General features: G+C 42.3%; 1 protein-coding gene and 2 long non-coding RNA genes across 3 annotated transcripts in view; 2 read left to right on the top strand and 1 right to left on the bottom strand.

Moving 5' to 3' along the window:
- Positions 1-618: 618 nt before the first annotated feature.
- On the top strand, positions 619-8,019 carry LOC109369637. The gene is made up of 3 exons (XR_002118950.2): positions 619-752; positions 5,411-5,495; positions 5,773-8,019. It is a non-coding gene; the product is annotated as an uncharacterized LOC109369637 (long non-coding RNA).
- A 2,967-nt stretch (positions 8,020-10,986) lies between these two features.
- Positions 10,987-16,900, top strand: part of ZFAND6 (zinc finger AN1-type containing 6) — a 42,960-nt gene continuing 37,046 nt past the window's right edge. The window contains exon 1 of the mRNA XM_010717468.3: positions 10,987-11,067. The gene's annotated coding sequence lies outside the window, so the exon portion shown is untranslated. The remainder of the gene's footprint in view (positions 11,068-16,900) is intronic.
- LOC109369638 overlaps positions 11,082-16,900 on the bottom strand; it is a 7,780-nt gene continuing 1,961 nt past the window's right edge. The window contains exon 3 of the long non-coding RNA XR_004161060.1: positions 11,082-13,323. This is a non-coding gene — a long non-coding RNA (uncharacterized LOC109369638). The remainder of the gene's footprint in view (positions 13,324-16,900) is intronic.

Below are 16,900 nucleotides of genomic sequence, written 5' to 3'. Positions count from 1 at the left end.
GAGAGAATGGGACTGACTGAGTTAGACAAGGTTGTTAATTGCTCTTTGTGCTGGATAACTGTTAATCTCTCAATGCGTATCCAGTGGCCAGTGCTCAAGCAATGTAAATGGTAGCTGCATCCTTGCTTATCCTTTCCCTTAATCTACTTCTGGAGGCTTGAAAAAAAGCAGCCAGTCCCAATCTATTTTGCAACTTTGAACTCAGATCCAAAAAGCCCCCATCAAAAGTAATTAGTTTGCTTTACATTCATCCTTTATATTCTTGAGTTAGTAAGTGGCTCTTGCAACTCAAAGGGGAGTTCATTTTTCTGGCTGCCTATGAGGGACTGAGAAACTGTTGTCTCTGGTCAGCATAGCTCAGTTGTTAGCTGAATGCCATAGCAGGGACCAGCAATCTCCACAAAAGGTAGCAAGCCACAAAATGTACAGCCTTTATACTCTATAGAAAAGCTGGTGTTTGTATGGTCTAGCAGAGCTCTTTAGCTCTTTTAATTTCTGTTTCCCCATCTGTGAGAGGCTTGCTCCAAAAGATTTGTTGATTCAGCAAATATTTTCAACTTATGCCACAGTTTTGACCTTGAGAGAGTGACTATCCTCTCTGTGAGTCACTTCCCTACTTCTAACATAGAGGAAATTAGAGAATTGCAGTCAGGTGGCTGCCTTTTGCTTGTATTTAGTAGCCTTTCCAGGAAGGTGGGTTGAGGTTTGTTGGCAGTGAGTTTGTAGGCATGTATCCAGCAGAGCTGTAGCAGGTAAGAGCTGACTCAGAGGTGTATCATTCTAGCTCTTTGCTAGCTGTGTGTGAATCAGGGCACTAATTCTTTTTTTCTATTCCTTGTCTGCAGTCAGTGATGCTGTTTAGTTGTCTCTCACTGAGATCCTGATCTCTGCTAACTAAGCTCATGCTATTTTTAATAACATAGCCTAATGTTGTATGCTATGAGATGAGATGTTGGGTTGGGTATCTATATAGCTGTTTGTTTATTGGATCCCATTTTTCTCCTTTGTGGCACTGCAGATAGCTGATGAATCTTCCCTAAAGGTGCCAGAGCTGCAGAACTTGTAATTCTCCAAACATGTTTTGGAGAAGTTACCAAAGTCTGAGTGCTGGTTATGCAATCTGGAGGATGGTTTGATCCAGTCTATCTCTTCCAGTTACTTCTCTTTCACAGTAAGCTTTGCTGGCTGTAAGATTATTCTGTTAAACTGCTACTGATGTCTGAGTCAATTCATTTTCCTATGTGTTTATTTTTGATATGAGGTCCTTGCTCCTGAAAACACTCTTCCTTTTTAACTGTTGTATAGAAGCTACTCTTACATAACTCTGGAAATTGGTATAGAACAACTTATTTTTCAGTCTGTCCTCTGTTATTTGCTAATCACTTCTTCCAGAGAGTCAGTTTGAGTGGGTTCCTATTCAGTCATGGGAAGATTCTTTACAGTGCTTAGTATACTAAATTAACTTGCGTGCTTCTCCGAAGTAGTTTAAAATGGTAGATTTCATAAAAGGGTGAAATAGTTCTGTCAGTATGTAATGTTTTGCAAATGGAAAATAGGAAGTAATTGCAATAGCAATAAACCACATTTATAGTTAATTAACTTGTAATCTAATAGAAGCTAATCTCTCTTAGATGGTAAAAGCACAACATGCTTGCATGATGTAGCCCAGTTTTCTGTTACTGGCATCCAGCTGGATGCTCAACAAAGAAAATACTGGGTTTTATTGTATTGCCTTGCCAAGCAAGGCTGTCTGCATTAACTGTGGCCTCTGGTGAAATCAGTAGGAGATCTAGGTAGATTGGGGGTCTCATGCTATTATATCTCGTTGAGAAACTGATGTTTTCATCCTAAAACATCCTCTCAAATGTTTTTCTTCTCTTCTGAAGATTGAAGGCCTGGCCTTGCAGCCTCTTGTACACGTTTTACTGTCAGTATGCCCTCCTGAGAGGAGGGAGGCAGGACCTCTAAAGGTGCACTCTCCATCCTAAAAAGCTGTGAACACTTCCACTGTCTTCTGAGGAAATAGCAGGACAACAAAGTCTGAAATAGGGCTTAGGTTCAGCAGACCCCTTTCCCTGACTTTTGGTAACGCTAACAAGATAGGAGTGCTGAGGCAAATGTTTACAACCCCAATAATACACTGCAAGTGGTGTTCTGCTGTGACAAGTGACTCAGTAAAAATGTCACTTCCAAGCTGCAGGATTATTGGCTCTCAGTGAGGTCAGACTAAATGCACTCAGTTTACAAGCAAAAAATACAAGATTTATTTATTAGCCACCAGCCATAAAAAGGGGTGTACTCCCACTCTGCTGCCCTACACCATGTGTTGTCATCTCTCTGAAGTAGTGCTGCAGTTATGGGTTGGCTGTGTTTTGCTTCTACTTTGCATTTACATCAACCATGTTGCAACTGGGTGTGAATAAAGTCCAGATAGATTCCTTCTGATAAGTATTTATTTTTAAAAGTGTATACTTGAAACAGACTGTCTAGTCTGCCCTATTTGCTAATACAAACCACAGAATTTCAATTAGTGCCTCCTTATGTATAGCTCATAATTTCTAGCTAAGACAGCTCTGCTAGCTAGATGAATCCCCCACAGCTTTACAATTTCATTCCTTTTAATGGTTTCGCAGAGCTCTAACAATGCAGAATGGGGGCTCTGATTCATGCCTGTTGATGCCTTGTAAGAACTGCTGTGGTTCTTATTCTCTCCCTCCTCTCTCTTCTTCCATCCTGTCCCTACTATGGAGACAGCTCAAGTTCTTGTGAAGCAGAATCTGAACTGCTCCAGCTTGATAGATCAAGGTGGACAACATCAGTTTAAACTCTTTTTGATATCCTGAGTATAGGTGATACTTGCATGTGATTTTTTTTTTGGAGCTGGTGGTATGGTGGTGCAGTGGGATTAGAGGCAGGAATGTTGTAATCCATCTTCACACCTTGAAATGCCTGTTTAGTACTCATTGAAAGCTTGTCCTCTGCTGCTGATGCCAGGGTGTGTTTTGCAGCAGGTTCAGTTGTTAAACAACCAAAATGATAAACAAGAACTGTTAAAGCTTAGCACCTGCAGTGGTGTTGTCTGTCTGTGTTCCTGCACTGTGTGTGTGTTAGGATGTGGTGCCAAGGTGTCTGTAATAGTTTACAAAGACTAATGCTGAGGTCTCTCCAGTCCCCACCCTTTAATGAAGTTTGGGATTTTGGTGCCTTCTGATGTATTTAAACTAGGAAGGATGCTGAGTCAGTGCAGGCTGACTTGTTATTGTGGGGGAATTATTGCAGCAGTCACTGCTGCCTCTTAAGGAATTCGTTCAAATTTATTTTGAGGAGAGCAGTTGGGTTATCAGCTTACAAAGGGCTGATCAATACCAATCAGTTCCAGTTATTATGTTGCTTTTAATTTGGCACATTCACTTTCTGTCAGACAGCATCACGAGGTTTCTTCTGGTTAGAGGAACCTGAAGAAAGGGAGTATTGACTCTTGACTGATTAAAATCTGTAAAGCTTTACCTTCACTTTGTCTACAGCATCTCTGTATAGACAAAACAAACTACTGAGAAGATTATTAAGGCAATACTGTGCAGGGAGATCTTAGTGCAGAGGTTTAGCTGTGCATGTCTGGCCATATTAATGGAAATCCCACTGCTAAAATCCCTGTACACCCTGCTAAATGAACTTGCCTAATGATTTTGGTTAAGCACGGATAACAAGCACCATCTGAGATAGCATTTGACGCAATGGGAACCAGAGAGAAGATTCAGTAATGTGGATGCCTTGTTCCCAGGGCTGTGAGCAAGGGGAGGAGACTGGCATGAAAATAGAGATGTCCTGTGATGTGAATTCTCTCTGTGATGGATACTTGAGTATCAAGGATGGTCTGGTCAGTGATCTTCCCTTGTACAGCTGTTCCACTCATACAGGGCTGGGTTATATAGGTGGCATGATGTGGTCAGTCTATCAAGAACTTTCTGCTCATAACTAAATATAGAAATATAGTGAATGCAGAAAATGAGGAATAGAGGAATTTCTGATCTTCCCATCTTTCAATAATGTGTCACAGCCATTTCTGAAGCAGAAGGTAGAGCAGACTGAGGGAATGCACTGATGATGCATCTCTAAGTCCAGTAAATAGCTATAGATCCTCCAACCACATTTAGGAAGGATTCGTAATGCAGATATAGCAGACTACTTAATGCACAACAACTCAGACATCACAAAGTGCCTACGCCTCTCTGGCTGAAGGCTGCCTGCCATGCACCTTCCCACACGTTATCGTGTGTGTGGACTGCAGTGAGTAAAGCTGTTATGCTGAAGTTCTCCTAAGTCAAAGAGAGCTGGGCTTCACAAGACACTAGACGCTTAGGGAACTTTCTACAGAAAATTGTGATGTTAGAAGTGAAGTTTTCACTCCCCAAGTCACAATCCTGTCCTTGAGTTCAGTTGGGAATGGAGCAATGGCGGGGAACCTGATGCTGGTGGAACAGCCATCGCTCTCAAGTGATGAAACTTGGCCCACAAACACTGTGGGACATACTTCTACAAGGAGCAGCGTATCATGCCTTCATCAAATTCCAACTCAAGCAATTAACTTGCAATATTGTTCTTTGCTTCATTACCTTCTACGCTCATGTAACACTGCAGGATTACCACCTTTCCTCCAGCTTAGCAGCCGCTACCTTTTACCAAAGAGCCTCCACAGCACCATGGTTCTCTTTAGGATAAATGATGTAATATAAACATAGAGGATTATTTGAAAACCCATTGTGAACGCTCCTGGCATATTAGCTATAGTAATGGTCTGAGTGTTTTATTTGGCAGTAACCCAGTTCCTTTCTCAAGATATGGCACCTGGTGCATGTCCTCGTAGGCTCATAAAATAGCAGGATGGTAAAATTATCAAGAGAAACAATGATGTGTTTTAATGTTGCTGTAAGTTATGGATATGTAATAAAAGGGGGGTGTGAAGTTGTTGAGCTAGTGAGCATAAAGTTGAGGGTTTTATTGCAGCTTTAAGTTCTGAAGCATTTAATACACAGTGATGTCTAGCTGCCCAGCCTGATTTTTTTTTTTTTTTTTTTTTCACTGAAGGAATGACAGTAAGTGTAAATCAGGTAATTTAGGAATTGGGAAATCTAGCAAGGCAATGTTTTCTTTGAGATCACTGAGAAAAGGAAAACAATGTAAATAGTTACCAATCAGAAATGAAAACATAAGGGCCTTCATAAGAGCACTAATGAAACATTGCCTGGATTCATTCTGCATATGGTTTATTTGAAACCTGAGGAGTTATCAGCAGTTCTCTTGTATTTGAACAACACAGCACAATCCAACAATTATAACAAATCTTAGTTTCTATGAAACTTACTTTCTAAATCTAGGGTCTGTCAACTGATCTGCAACCATTTGCTTGCAGTTTCTTGGATTTGAGGATGAGGACTTTCAGGACCATCTCCAGAAAGATATTGTGAATTTCTCACCTTATCTACTGCCTGCTTCAGGTATGGAAGAGGTGCTCCGTGGTTCTCAGTCATCTCACCCCAGCTATGATGGATGAGGAGTCAGCGGGTTCTCAAACTGAACAAATCTGAGCTCCAAACCTGTTTCTATTCATTTTCTCCCAGTAGTAACGTGTGGCTCAGCTAATTAAGTAATGCATTAGGCAAAAACCTAATTAGAGAAGCCTCAGAGCATCTTTATGCTGAAGATGTATCATATCTCCTTGTTTCTGCAGCAATTCTCATTCACATTCTTTGTGGTTTCTTACTTCGTAAATAGTGTCACCAGGGAAGAAAGTGTTGTTCAACATGAGTAAATGTGACAGCATCTGGATCTATAGTTAAGTCAAACCCACTCTGAAGTGAGAAGTGAAGAAGCTCAACGCTGCTCTGTGAGTCACTGGCAAAATCAGGACAAAACCAAGAATCCCTCGTTACCAGCTCTGCAATATAAACTCTGTTGTCCCAACCTTTCATTAACACATTGATAGCGCTTAGAGATTCAGTCTGTTTTTCTCAGGATAAACTTTCACCTATCTTTGCATTAGGCAGGAATTCCTTGCCTCTCCTTGCTCTTTGTTTATTTTCTCTGCTCCCATAAACACCAGGAGTGCCGGGCTCCAACTGCCTGGTGTGGGTATGAAACTGCAAATGCTGGCAAATGCCAAATGTTTGTTGTCTACTGGGCTGCCCTGAGCCTCTCACCTGGGTAGGCATCCCCCTACAGCTCTTCCAGTTGTTTTGTGGGATGCTGCAACCCAATATGAGCATATTAGAATGCTGTGAGTCAGGCCGCCTAGAAAAGTCATGCATGACTTAAAATCACAAGGATGATCAAAAACAATAAAACGCATGTTTTCTATTTGCCTTTGGGCTTTCTAAAGTTAAGGCAGTTAAGGCATGCCCACGAAGGCTAGAAACTCAAAGCACCTATTTTTCACGAGCTACACGCAATGCCTTTTTTCTTCTTTCTTACTTTTTTTTAATTTTTTACTGAAACACTTACAGTAAAATGACCAGAATGATCAACACTGATTCTGTTGCTGAAGGCACTCAGTGAAACCAAGTGAATGATTTACCTTTTTCATCCAAAATGTGGGGTTTGATTTTTCACAACAAAATAACTCCATGTTTGAATATATAGGACTACTTTAAGAAAACATAGATAGCTTTTGCTAAGACTTTGTTTTTTAGAATGTGTCAGTGGGTTGGTGTTGGACAAAAGTCACAATAGCGCTGGTTGTTCCCTGAGTCTGTGCCTTCAGCATGTGGCTGAATGTACCATGGGTTTGGCTTTGGCTTGGCATGTTTCTTTTTGCCTTCACTTGGCTTGGTGTGATTAGGTTGATTGCATTTAAGAATCACAGAATGGTTTGGGTTGGAAGGGATCTTTAAGATCATCTATTTCCAACCCCCCTGCTGTAGGCAGGGACACCTCCCACTAGACCAGGTTCTTAATGTTCTTCTTCCAAGCTTTCTCTAATTTTTCTTCCCTTGATGAAATCTGAGCCTTATAGCAAGATGCTAGAAAGGTTGAGCTTGGCATACCTCACCATTCAGACTAATTAACGGGCTGGCAGCCATGCTCTTGGACAAACAAGATGCTGCAAAATGAGTGTGCAGCTCAGCCAGGTGGGTGAAAGACTCCATCCAAGTCTCCAAGAGTAGTAATTCATTCCCTTGGGAACTTAATGCTGTCTCAAACATCACCACTCTGAGCTTCCTGTGCTGGATGCAGTCCCTAGAGTTTTGAGCTCTTCATATCCAGAAATGAAATGGTATCTGCCAAGACGTGCAGTCCTTCCCCTGGAGGAAAAAAAAAAAAAATGGGAAAACAAACTACATGTGATGGATGTTAGTCATGTTGCTTATAGCACTCTTGGCACAGTCTCCACCTGGGACTCCTCTACTTACATCCAGGATGTACATTTAGGATGAGTCAGACATCGTGTGTGTGTGTGTGTGTGTGTGTGTGTGTGTGTGTGTATGTATGAGCCGAGCATATGCAGAACATAGTGGGGACTTCTTGATGTCCCGGCCTGCTTTTACTTCCCTCTATGCTGCATGATGCCTGTAAATCTTAGGCAAAGAGTCCTCTTTCTCTGATGCAACGTTGGTGGATGGAAAAACAGTGTACTTATGGGGAACTTCATGTATGGAAACATAACTTCATTTGTGAATGGTGCCAAAGTGTGCAGTTCTACTGCAGGACGTACGGCGTGGTGGTGATTTTCTGGCATCTGTGTTCTGGAGTTGTTATCACTCAAGAATTTCAACCAGACAAAGTTTCCAGTCTCCATGTTTATAAAATAAGGCTGATAACGGATGATTTCCCAGCATATCAAAAAGTGTAGACAAATAAGAACATATTGAACCTATATTTTGGAAACCAATTGTGTGGCTTTGAACATGTGTTGGCAACTTCATAATTTTCCCTTAATAGTTATGTCTATGCTTGTGCAGTTTGGCTTGCAATACCTTCTGTAACAAAGAAATCCATGTATTTTGTATATATTAAACTTTATTTTTCCTTTTAGGTCTTGAGTCACTAACAGAAGAGAACGTTATATGCTGGGCAGTTCAGGCATTGTAAGACCAAAAGATGAAATATATTTCCCTGGGAAGTAAAGTTTTGAGGCCTTTCCACGCATTTAAAAAGAATGGAAGCTTAAACTCTGCCTGCTCTGGTTTCTTGCTTCTAGCGAAGTAATTCTCTTTCTTTCTTGAAAGCAGGAAGGTTGTTAGATACAAGGATTCAAAACAGGAAGACAAAAAAACCTTTGAGCTCAAGTAACATGTTGATGGGGAAATGTTTGCTTGCCTTTAGCTGTAGTGCCTTGCTTCCTTGAGGCTGTTTTACTGCAGGCAAAACACAACAACATTGCAATGAATAAAATATTAAATACTGTTGAGGCTTTTATAAGGACATTTTTATAGTACTTCCAGGTGCAGTGGCATCCTTTTAATTACCCTGACATGACAAAGAGTGCTGCAAAGCTGAAGTGTTGATTCTCTGGTGTACGCAAGGCCATAAAAGTAGCAGCCGGGGAAGGGATCAACTGCAGCTGGAAGGTTCGTGTCCGTGCACAGAAGTGGTCAGTGTTATTTGTTCAGATCTGTCCTTAGTCATCACCCTGCCAGCAGGAGGAAATCATTTTAATGCATTAAAAAACCATCCATAAAAAGGCATCACTTGATTTAGCCAGCAAAGCATTGATGTCCTCCAAAATTCCACCACTCTCCAGTGCTTTCCTCTGGGCCTTATTTTATTTAACATGTGTGATACAGTAAGGAATAATGTGCCCAGCTAGTGCTCCCTGTCTTTGTCCATCTCTGTAGCTCTGTATTAGACCCTGCATGTCAAAACCCCATCCTTCCACAACCCATGTGTGTCTGATAACTGCTCTGCTTTGCTAAGTGAGTAAAGCTCACGTGCAGTTACTCCTTGTTGTCAAGTATCTCACAGGATCTGACCCCTTAGAAATTTTACTCAAATATTTCCCCAGATGTTAGCAGGATTTCTCAGGAGCAGAATCAATCCTGACCCCACTGAAATACTTCTTACATGTGGTGCCAATGCAAACAATCAATTTTCCCACAGAATATTAAGAGTGTAAATACTTGCCCTTGTATTAAACCTGCCCCAAGTGTGCTAGAAAACACTCACTATGTTCTGTAGTGAGGTTATGCCTCTTTTGTCTTGTGGCATCTATTAATCATATGCTGTAGGTAATTTTTGTTGTTAGATATGGACCAATACACAGGTCTTTGAGGTTTATGACTTTCTCTGTTTTGCCTGTTGCTTTGCTTTCTCTAATTTACCTGTGACTTAATATTGATTCTAAACTACACTGGGATGTTTTGTTATCAGATAGCTTTCTGTTTTATGGCTGGTAATTCTCCCAGTTCCTCCCTTCCAAGAGCAAGGGCTCCAGCACATTTCATAGTAGTGCTTCCAATGATCACTGCTTCCCCCAGTATTTTTTGCTGGACATTATTGACACCAGCATAAAAGTAGCACAAAAGGTTGAGTGTCTCATACTGCAGTACGTAGCCCAGCATCTCAGACCCCAGCAAATCTCTGCCAGCACTGTAAATGGGCCCATCTTGATTCTGAGCTGGGTGACCATCCCTTCCTTCTAGCTGCTTACTGGTAGTATTCTGGTTTCATAACCAGAATGAACTTGGCTTACCAATAATAGTAACTTGGCACAGGCTGGGGACTCAGATATTTATGGGGTTATTCTGACTAGTTTTACAGTCCACGTGGCTCGGCGTGGCTAAGCTGGTAGCAGTGCCTGAGCTTCATTTAAAGGTAGCTTGGGTGCTTCTGTGTTGTTCAACAGCCACATCAATGGCTGTCAGGTAGATATAACTTAGTGCTTGATGTATTCAGTAGTATAATTAGGTATGCCAGCAAATTAACTGCAGTATGTTAACCATAATCCATAGCAAGTGCTGGTGAACTCGATGTGGTGTGTATAAATATTATTTTGTATAGTAAGGACAAGAAAACAGGTAAGGTGAATATTGCCAAGCAGGTTCCTCAGAGCACTACATAAGAGAGAAAAGCACAGTGTAAGGTAGGTTTCATAAAGCAATAGTTGTGGAAAAATATGAATTACTTGCACATTCCAACTTCCTCATGACTGAGATCTGTACTGTGGTGCCTTGCCCTCTTTCTGCAGAATTAGTTCATTGTGGTAACTCTGATAATTAGCAGTTTCCCAAAGGAAGGAAAATTTTGCAAGCCTGTAAAAAATGTCAGAATATTGTCAATTGGCCATTACTGCAAAAATAAGACCACAGCATGAAGTCATTATGAAGACTGAAGGACCGAGGAGGAACAATGACACAAATATATCACAAACTTTAGAGATGGTTTAAAAAAAAGGGGATAAAATCCCCATCCACCATTTTTTAAAAGAGAAAGCTATGAAATGCTTATGAGCAAACAGAAAAGTTGTTATGTCTATGAATGATCAGCACAAGAAGCTCTGTGTCACAAAATTCAGCGTGTACAAAACTCGTACTGACACACACAGTGATGTCAGTGTGTGCACACAGTGTGATGTGTATTTTGACCAACATTTCCATAGGAGGCAAAGGGAAAAATGTAATCAGGGCAGCAGTGATGCCACAGGAGAGGCTGTGAGAGTGTGTGCTTCCAATGGTCTGATTTCCCTCTTTATGAGGGAAAAAGCATAAAAGGCTGAAAGGATGTGATGGAGTGCTCTGATGTCATAATCTTCTGGATTATTGGTAAGTCATAATCCCACTACCCAGCAGTAAACACTTTGCAGGGCAGCAGGAGAGGGGGAAGCGAGCAGCAGAGACAGAGAAAGATGGACAGAGAACGAATTGTGGGAAAGAAAGCAGGAATCACAGATGGCTGAAGCATCCCATTGACTGCTGCACGTTAAGAAGCATTAGCTGAGCTGTCTGTAGGTAGCGTGAGTGTTCTTGGGAGCGTGATGTTAAGACAAAGCCTCTCTTCACCTTCTGACTCATCCACGATCCAAATCCCCAACGTTCTGCTCTGGAAGAGCATCCGGGCACTTTCTGTGTAACTCTGGTAAGTTGCTGGTCTGTGTTTTTAATTTGTTCTGTACAATGCACAAGATGTTAAAAGGTAATAAAGGGAACTGGGCACCAGAATTTCTTCAGATCAAAGTAAATTAAACATTACATGAGTGAACCAGATCTAGTTTTACAAAATGTAGCAGGGATAGGATAGGAATGAGGTGGAAAGATCTCTAGTGTTCCCTGACTCTATAGTTGTGTCCTCACATGGGCTGCAGCTGCAATATGCCAACTCCACAGGCTTCTTTCCTCAGGTAGGACGCTAGCACAGCAGCCATCCCCTTCACGTTTGGTGTCCTCTGCCAAAGTCTGAGGCAGCTCCAAGCCGATTGTGACAAAATACCTGGCTGTTCCAGGACGAACTGCTTGTTCTAGGTGTATTAAGGGTTTCAGTTCCAAATTTTCTCAGGAAAAGATACAAATGTTAAATGCATTTGAAATATCTGTGAAGCCATGGAAATGTCCTGTTTTATTACTTTCTCCAATGAAACATTTTGTTGTTCTTAAATCCAGCAAAATCTGATGATGTTTTGACAGAAAAGATTAATTATTGCACTTAGGAAGCACTGATCAGCTCTGCTTTGCTGTAAAATTTTTTATTGGTTGCAAATTTCAAGCCATTCCAGCTATCCAAGGCTGCTTTAGAATAAGACTTGAGGCATTATAATTTTACAAGAAGTGAATAACAGCTCGGAGATTTTTGCAAAACAAATGGCTTCCTTCCGAGCAATCAAAGCACCGATTTAGTTTCTCTAATGAGATATTCTCCAGCTTCTTGATGGAAATACTGACACCAGATATTCCCTCTGTTGTTGCGGCAGATTTCTCTGGCTCTGACAAATAGCTTGTCTGATACAGCAAGGTCAAATGGACGGGAACGGAACAAACAAGAGTGTCAGACCTGCCGTAGGTTGGTGCTCTTGGCATTCCTGAACAGGCAGGTAGATGGATGGACAGACATCTTTGTCATTTGTACCATTTGTATCTAGATCCTTGACAGCCATGTCAAATGTGCTGTTTGCTTTCCAGATGCCCTGCTGTGGCCAAGCACCAAAGCTATTTGCACAGAGCAGGCCAGCCACTTCTTTGTCTCTAAATCCAGAAATCCAGTGACACACGATTAGCTAAGAGCTCTGCTACGTGTAGCAAAGGCAAACAAAAATTGCAAAAGCAAAAATTGGCCAGTTGCAGCCCCAGGGATGCACTCATTTCTGCCGACTTTAAATGCTTTGAAGGGATCAGCAGCTTTGCTCCCCTTGAATTGTGAGGACCAGAACTGAGCCAGGCAGGCAGCTTTCTTGTGTGCATGGAGGCTTTTTATTCTTGGTGGCTGAAGGAAGGCTGCTGCCCTGTTAGAACAGCTCTTTAAACTCACAGCTTAGTGCTGGGCTGCTGGAGCAATCGCTAGCCCATGGGGCATCCTGTCTGGTCACCTGTTTGGGCAAGGGTTTAGCAATTGTGGAATATGGATAATTTAGTATTGCAGAACTTAGGGCTCCAGATTTGAAGTTTAAATAGTGATTAAGAATAAAATGCTGTAGAACAGTGGGGTGAAAGTCAAGCCTACGCAGAGGCCCTTGGGTTGAGAGGCTGCTGCTGATGAAGGGAGGACTGAGGAGCACAGAGGAAGCTGGTGTTTGCAGTGCTAAGGACAAGTCCCTCCCTCAAAGACTGCATTATGCACAGACAAAGCAAATGCAGGAGGTACCAAATAATTTCTTTGTGTAGAAGTTACTCGTCAGCCAAGAATGGCCCACTGTTCTCTTGAATACCAGGACGCACTCAGTGATCTATTTAACGTGGATATTAAAAGCTTAACTAGGGAGTTGCTAAGTCTTTAAAAGGCCCCAGCCCGGATTTCCAAACAAGACTATCTAGAAGGAGGCTCCCAGATTTGTAATGGTGTGGCAAAACAATCTGCCTCATTTTGGAAAATGCTGAGCAGACAGGGCTCTGTGCAGCATCTCCATCCTATGCTGTGCCCCGTTCAAGTAAGGCACTCGGCATCCACTTTGCTGCAAGGTCTCCTCCACAGCTCCAAGTGCCAGCAGGCAGCTGGCTCTGAGGCAGTGCCGTGATGGCAGATGTGCTACCCTGGCTGCCTGGCAGTCGGATGGGCTTTGCTGGGCGTCCCACCTACTTGCTTTTACAGGTTTGATCCATTCATGCTCAGTCTTTACCTTTGTTTTCCTCTGTAGTTCTTTGTGACCATTCAGCTTTTCCCACAGCATGTTTTCTGCTCCCGCCCCTTGAGAGGCACAAAAACATGAAGATTTTTCAGGGAGGGAATCTGATCAAGAAACCAGTGCACAGAGAATGAAAGCAAAGCATTTAACTTTTTTTTTTTAATTATTAAACTGATTTTCTTCTGACCATTTGATCACGGGTTGGATGAGTAAGACTCCAGAATGTCATAGAGAAATGCCAAGGAATGGGATTTTCATTTCTGCTTTTTCCTGGTGAGAAATAATCTCTGGGTTGTTTTGGAAAATGCACACTGAAAGATGGAAATCCTAATGGTAATCAGCGTTGATTTTATTTTTTTTTAATTTCTATATGTGCATCTTTCTTGCCAACTATATAACATCAGCACAGTAAATACCCTTTATGTAATATAAAAGTAAAATGCAGCATAAAGTTTGCTGTTAGTTCTTGATGATAACATCATATAAACAGAAGCATGAGGGAATCTGAAAATCTTGGGCCAATTTTGGCTCTTGGCTAAGCTCCTGCAACCCCCTTGAAGTCAATAGCATTCTGGGCTTGCAAATACAAGCAGGATTTGGACTCTATTTCTACGGATCTCTGAATGTGTGCATTCAAAGAGAGAGCTGGCATTGCTGCTGATTAAAGAGCACTGCCAAAGAACCATTGGACCAAATTTCCAGCAGGTTTGGATAACAAACTCCAACTCATCCCATTAGTGTATGGAGTGGAACAGAGGTCAGGGTGACCGCAGAGAGATATTCATCGAGATTCAGAATGAAATCAAATCTCATTTGAGCCTCAGCTGTTCAAGAAAGTTTTGGCGTTATTTATTTTGGATTTATATAGGCTGTCTCTTAGGAAGCAGAGGCTGATTCCTCTCTCATTAATGCCACAGTGAAATTCTCGGCAGTCTCAGGGGCTGTGTGCTGGGCCCCAAACAACTAGGTTATAAGAACTGAAATGATGTTAACATCGAACACCTGATCCAAAGCCCACTGAACTGAAGAAGAGACTTTCTGTTTACTGTCTCTGAAGATGCATCTGTCTCAAAATGAATACATTACTAAGATTCCTCAAGTAATTTCCAAAGCTTTAGCAAAAGAAGAAATAACAAGCTGCTATAGCAGAAGGGTACATACCAGGAACCAAATGAAAAGGTCCTATATGCTGGTGGATAGATCAAATATAACGGAAAGAAGGGAGTAAAAATTAGAAGAAACTTATTTCAGAATTTTTTGCATACATTTTCTAGAGAGGCAGATGGCCCTTTGGCACAATTTATTTCTGTATTCCTAAGTATCAAGGTGACAGGAACCTTAAAATGCAACAAATATCTAAATAATGCAGGCCTGTGACACTGTAAGTGAGGTAGTAATGTTCATGGGTTGTTCCATCTTCCCATACATCATCAAATCACCAGCAGACCTGAGAAACCTTTCATGCCCCTCTTTAGTGTTTCAGCTTGCAGTAGGAAGTCCCACTTGAAAGTGTGGAGCTTGGAGCTTCTTTTTGACTATTCTTTCACAGCAAAATCACGTCTGGTAGAATGAGGTTGTTGGGATGTTCATCTCCATGTACTGCCTATCAAGCAACATGTGCTTTTAGTGACCCTATGTCCTGCTAACACTTGTGTATTCTTCAAAAGCTATTGCTATCAACCTGAGGTGGATAAATAGCCTTTAACTTCTTTTCTGTGCTCTGTAGAAAATGGTCTTTTGTTTTCATTTACTGGCCACGTTTAACCTTCCATCCTCTTTAGCTGATTTCTGATCCCTTCCAAGTCCAGGAGGTCCTTCTCTGCTTTACTCATTTCTCCGATCAGACACTTCCCTCTTTCCAAACACTGCTTATTTTTTTGGCCTATCAGTCTTGAGGTCTTCAAATGAGAGAATTGAATTCTATTTCATTAATATATCTTCTACTCACAGTTGCTCAAGATGCACATTCACTTTTTAACCTGCATCCCATTACCCAATTATCTCAGCCACCTTTTTCATTACTTTTCTCTCTCAGAGACAGTTTGACTACAGGCCCTTCTGCAGATGACACGTGGCTCTATGTTCCCTATTTTTCCACTTGTTTGCCTCTTTTGAGTTGTGGCTTCTGACCACAGCAAACATACCAATTCTGAACATTTCAAGAAATCACTTACTCCAGCATTATTGTGAGTAAGCCTTCTCATTCTGGCACATCAGAAAATCGACGAGCTTCATTCGCAATCAAGCAAGATCACATCTGAACATTCTGCTGCTCCCCCTTGACATTTGATGCCATAACTTAACATTTGTTCCACCATGTGTTGCTGGTCAATATCTCCTGGCAGGAGGTATCCATCTCATTCACTGTCTGCATTTCCCTTTTTATTCCCTGCCAGCTGTTGTGTTGGTTGCTCACAACTGCAGAAGAATCAGCTGGCCTTTCCCTAAGCAGACAGAGCGTGTTCTATTCTCCTAGTAAGCCACTATATCTCAAACAGTGAGATGAAACCTGGCACAAATAAAGTAGTTTGAGAGGAACCCAAGGGGTTTTATGTTTTCTTTATAAAAAAACTATATAAAAGAGGCAACTACGGAGAGGAATGTGATCATCGCTCCCCACAGCTCCTTGTGATTACTGCCAAGGCCATGAAAGCACTCCAAATAATGCTGTGGGGAATGCTGTGATACCCACATGAGATGCAGGTCATCTTCTGCTCGTGCAACCTGCCACTTGGAAGACGTATTGCATCAGCAAAGGCAGCCAAGTGTGAATAATCTCTACCAAAATAGCTATAAAACTATGTTAGCATTTCCACGCTGGTTGCAAAAGCATTTTCTGGTGTTGATCCAAATTCAGATATTAAAAAAACAATAATAATTAAGGGTCTTCTTGCCATTCAGTGCTTTGCCAGGTTTACGGGTCTGCCTGCTGGGCTCACACTGTAGGCAGTGAGAAGCTCAGACCGACGGAAAGTCTCTTCTGGGACTTTCTTTTTGCTGACACCACGTGTCCTCCTGCAATGCCTATCTCAGAACAGCCTCAAATTCCTCTGCCCTAAAACAGGCACGCGTTCTGTAACATTGTTAAGCATCCTGATAAGAAATGGAAATGTTTTGCCCATCTCCGTGCCCTGCCCCGCTCCCTGGAGCTTCACAGCAGCTGGATTTCTCCTCCCAGACTCGGCTCACCTGCTGCTCTGACCTCCCTTACAGCTCCCCCGGTCTCGGCCCAACAGATAAAATTCCTCTTTTATTTGCTTTGTTTCATCCCTCTGGAATCCCGTCCTCCCCCCGCCTGCTAGCGGCCACCGAGTCGCTCATCGCCCTTCAACGTCACCCCACGACCCCCCTCGCAGGTGCAGCAATGTCAGGCTGTAGTGCAGGTGTAATACATGAGCTGCAGTACATTGCCACACGGAAAGCTCTATCGTGTGACGTATCGTAGGTCGTGACAGAACCCAAAGCGGAGGCGGAAGGCCCCAGGCAGCTCACAAGGACACAACGCGCGGGACAGGCCGCGGTCCCTTTAAACACCATTCTGCGGTTCACGTCGCCGCCGTCTCCTTGCGCTAATTAGCGGCGGGCCCGGCGCCGCCCCCTTTCCTCCAGGCCTTCCTTCGGCGGCTCCTCCAATCAGCG

This window comes from Meleagris gallopavo, chromosome 12 (genome assembly GCF_000146605.3).
Source record: "Meleagris gallopavo isolate NT-WF06-2002-E0010 breed Aviagen turkey brand Nicholas breeding stock chromosome 12, Turkey_5.1, whole genome shotgun sequence".
Taxonomy (NCBI): Eukaryota; Metazoa; Chordata; class Aves; order Galliformes; family Phasianidae; genus Meleagris; species Meleagris gallopavo.
This window is presented reverse-complemented; position numbering and strand designations above follow the sequence as displayed.